The sequence below is a fragment of the Microtus ochrogaster genome, unplaced genomic scaffold (genome assembly GCF_000317375.1).
Source record: "Microtus ochrogaster isolate Prairie Vole_2 unplaced genomic scaffold, MicOch1.0 UNK5, whole genome shotgun sequence".
Taxonomy (NCBI): domain Eukaryota; kingdom Metazoa; phylum Chordata; class Mammalia; order Rodentia; family Cricetidae; genus Microtus; species Microtus ochrogaster.
The window spans coordinates 4680284-4684738 of NW_004949103.1; the positions used below are offsets into that span (position 1 = coordinate 4680284).

At 42.3% G+C, this 4455-nt stretch overlaps 2 pseudogenes; both read right to left on the minus strand.

Moving 5' to 3' along the window:
* Positions 1 to 343: 343 nt before the first annotated feature.
* On the minus strand, positions 344 to 441 carry LOC113458158 (annotated as a pseudogene).
* Positions 442 to 3607: 3166 nt separating this feature from the next.
* On the minus strand, positions 3608 to 4159 carry LOC101999296 (annotated as a pseudogene).
* Positions 4160 to 4455: the final 296 nt, after the last annotated feature.

Genomic DNA, 4455 nt, shown 5'->3' on the forward strand with positions numbered 1-4455 from the left:
AACTGTGTTTCTGATACTACTTTCCTATATCACCAGCGTCTATGGAATCTGTTGGGTTGTTTTCTTTTGTGTTCTGTTAGGAGTCTTTGTGTTTGGTTGCTTATTTATTTTGAAAGGATTACCAGCATTTAGGGTAATAAAACTCTATTGGCCTCATTATTTTTAAATTTATTTAATTCTGCTCCTTATTATTTCTTTTCTTTGAGCTTAATTTATACTTTCTTTATAGCTCATGCTAGGAAGTATGGTGCTTAATGGTAGGGTGCTCTTCGCTAATGTGTGCAGTTAAAGCTATAAATTCTTTGCTTTGCTTTCTTTCTTCTTCCTCTTCTTTTGTTTATTTTTAAATATGGGATGCTTCACCAATTTGCATGTCATCCTTGTGTAGGGGCCATGCTAATCTTCATTCCAGTTCTGGCCTATGTGCTCCCAAGTGAACACAGCTACAAATTCTTATAGTACATCTTTAAGCAAAAAGGTTGACATGTCCTTTAAATTTTGAAGTGCACCCTTTGCTATCACTGCGACATATTTTTAAAGTTCTTTGTTTTCCTTTGCCTTAAAGAAATACAGAAATGTATGGCTTTCTTAACAGTGGAGGAATTTTCTAGATACATTATTAGCTTCTAATTTTTTTTTTTTTTTTTTTTTGATTTTTGAGACAGGGTTTCTCTGTAGCTTTTGGTTCCTGTCCTGGAACTAGCTCTTGTAGTCCAGGCTGGCCTTGAACTCAGAGATCCGCCTGCCTCTCTGCCTCCCGAGTGCTGGGATTAAAGGCGTGCGCCGCCACCGCCCGGCTTATTAGCTTCTAATTTAAGGTTGTTTATTTTTAACTCCTGAGAGACTAATTTGTGGTTTTTTTGAAGTATTTTAAAATTTCGCGATTGCTTTAGGTCTCAGGAGTTGATCCTTCTTGGTGACTGGTGTGTGGGAGAAGGAGAGTATATGTACTCTGTATCTGTTTCATGAATGAGTTGCTAAATGGAATTAGACCTCACAGGTTGATAGTGACGGTAACAATCTCTACGTCCTCACTCATTCATTTTCTCACCTAGTTAGTTGTCTTGCGTGTTAATGTTTCCAATGGTCTTTATCGCTTTGCCTGTCTTGTTCCTTTCAGTGTTGTCAATGTTTCATTCAGAGTATCTGCTGACCTAAGCAGCATTCTGACTTTCTGTGGATTGTCTTCCCTCTGGAAACATTCAGTTTAGTTTCCTGTGTCCTTTTCGCCACCACCCGGATCTTCCCATTATGCTCTTTAATTTTTTTTTTTTTTTTTTCTGGCTTGTGGTTTTTCTTTCATAGTGGAATCTTCCCCCTATGTGTGGCCATTGGCATCTGAAGAAAAGGCTCTGGAGGTAGACCTAAGGCTATCTGCCTGGGTGGGGTTTCCTGTTGCTCAGCAGGAGGCCCCTGCTAACCTGCTGTGTCAGCGTTTGTAAGCAGATTTCTGTTCTCTTACTTCCTGGTCGAAAGCCTTTACTCTTCAGAGAGCCTGCTGTTTACTCGGGCTTGGGGCCCCTGGGGCCCCCATTGTCCAGCACAGCTCTCACCCCACAGTGGCCCTAAACCTTGCAGGCCTAATTTGAGTTCTTTTCTCTCAGTGGCCACCACAGCTAGGCTGGCTGAGTAAACCTCTGATCCAGATCAAGGAAGTGTTGGCTCTCACAGGCTCTCAGGATTGTAGATAAAATCTCTACCTTCACGCTTTACTTACACTTCTTGGCAGGTCATTACGTCAAACTTCCCAGTCTGTCCAGATTTTTGTTTTGGAAATTAGCTTGCATTTTTCTTACATTTACTCCTTTTAGGCAAGTGTTTCTCAATCTGTGGGTCATGACCCCTTTGAGATCATGACTCTTTCACATGGGTCACCCAAGACCATCAAAAAGCATAGATATTTACATTCTGATTCATAACAGTAGCAGAATTACAGTTATAAAGTAGCAATGAAAATAATTTAAATGGTCGGCAGGAGGGGGGGTCCTCCCAACATAAGGAACTGTATTAAATGATCACAGCATTAGGGAGCATGAGAACCTCTGTTCTAGGCTAACACTGATAACTCCATCTGCCCAGTTCGGATAACCCCACGCTCAGCAAGGCAACTCCTCTTAACTTTCAGGCCTGCAGTGTTTTCCGAGTTGTTCATGCTCTTTGTATGCGCATGTCGTGGTGTTTAATTGCCTCTTGGCTTTGCCTAACTTTTGCAAACATTTGCAATTTTGATGTAATGAACCTATCAATCTTTCCCTTTATGATTTATGTCTTCATCTTGCTTAAGAGCACCTTCTGTATCCCAAAGTCATAAAAATTATTAGATGAGAACACAGGACTCAATTCTGACTTTGCTTGCAGCTATTTGATTTATACAGAGCATATTTTGTTGTGACTCGAAGAAGAGAAATAATTACCTTTTTTTTCTTTTTCTAGCCAGAGAGCCAGTTTCCCTAGAAATACTTAATGAATCACCTGTCCCTTCCCTGAGGATGTTGCCTCTATTGTCTTCATCCAACCCTCCAGCATGTGGTCACTGCTTGACTCCCCGAAGTCTAGGATCGCGCTGTGAGGACAGGAGGGCTCCATGTGGACTAAGGACATTCCAAATGCTGTCTCCCAGGGTTACCCTCAAAGTCCCTAACCATCTCTGCTAAGTCTTCCCTGGCCAGACTGCCCCGTGAATCTGCTTCCCCCACCACCTGTGTGGAGACAAAGAAGAAACTTACAAATCTATTATTTTGTCTTGCATGCATTTGTTAACTCGTATACTTCATCTTAACAGATAGCATTGGAGAAATATAACTGATATGGGGAGGGGAGCAAACCAGCATTGGTACATTTCATGTGTCCATCTGGATACACTCGAAGATATACACACAAACAGTAAAGGAAATAAACATATCAGTGCCTCCCCAACTTGCCCACCCCCTTCTTCTGCGGTAAGAATATTTAATATGAGACCCATTCTTAATCCAATTTTCGGTGTGCAATTCATTATTGTTGACCAGAGGCATGGTATTATCAAGCACATCCTGTAGTTACTCAACAGTACAACCAAAGCTTTACACACTTTAATGTGTGTATCACCTGGCCATTTCATCCCACGTTTTCACGTATGGCCACATTTCCTTATGATGGCTGTAGAGTGCTTTCTTGTGAAGGTTTTAGGACACTTCCTTGTGACATGTGTTTTCTTTTGCCAGTGATGAATGTTTAGGCTGATCCTATTTTTTAAATCTTGGCTGTTGTTAACAGTTCCACAATAAACATAGAAATGTAGGCAGCTCTTCAAGTGTTCCCCTCAGTATTTCCTGATCGGCCCATGGGAGTTGACTTGCTGACTCTAATGGTATTTCTTCTTATTTTTTTTTGAAGGAGTCATAAACAGCATTTATTACCTTAGTATATCATCCTGGTCTTGTTGCTGGTCCTTCACATTTATGTGGTTTTCCATCGCCCTCCCTCCCATAGTCTGGATACACAATGCATTCTTGAACTGTTAGCCCACAGCAGCAATATATATACTTAACACCGTTCATTCAGAGTCAAGATTCTGGTCCACAATCCCTTCACTCCAGGAAGTTCAATGGTGTCGAAAGAATTTGCACTACACAAGACCGACCAGGATGGCTAGCTCCAGTAAGATGATGATGGAAAGGAGAAGTTGGTTGGTTGTCAGTTTTCTGGACATTGAGTGGAGAATCTTTCTGCATTTGCTCAAGATTTCATTTGTGTTTACCAGTCTATTCTTGGTACGTTCCAACTGTTCTTGTTGTTTCCCCAACTCTTCTCTGATTTCTGTACCAATCCGGTCAGTTTCTGTGGCAATCCGGTGAGAACGCTCAATGCTTTGGGTGGCCCGGATCAGGCTTTCTGTGCCTTGTAGAAGCAATGCTCTTTGAGACTGCAGCCGATTCAAATGCTCATTCTCTAAGGCATATGTGCCGTACTTCACATCTCCTCGGCCTCCAGATGTGGCTGTCAAAGGTGTGCTTCTTACCTCGTGATGGAGTTTAGCAAGGTCCTTCTGGTAGTTTTGAAGTTTAGACATCATGGGATTAAAGAAAGTCAGGAGTGCATACCGTAGTTCTTCATCCATTTCTGCCAACGTTTCATTTGCTTCCTGTTGCTTTTCATCAAAATCTCTGACCAGCTTCTTCTCTCTGGTCCCCGCGGTCCCCAGCAGCCACTCGGAAACCCCTCGTAGGTCTTCCAAAAGGCTGTGGAAGCTCTCTGAATGCTCAGAGCAGGTGGAGTAGGTGGCCATGGCACAAGTTGCACACGTGAGCTTCGGCCTCTGAGATTCCAGGCACAAGGCCCACTCCCTCCTCACATTCCTGTGTTTTTATTTTTTTCCCTTTTTGGCTAATTTGACAGCAACTTGTCAGCTTTGAGCTGTGAGTCACATGGCTGTGTCTCTATCTTTATCCCTAGAATCTAGCATAGCACTCATAC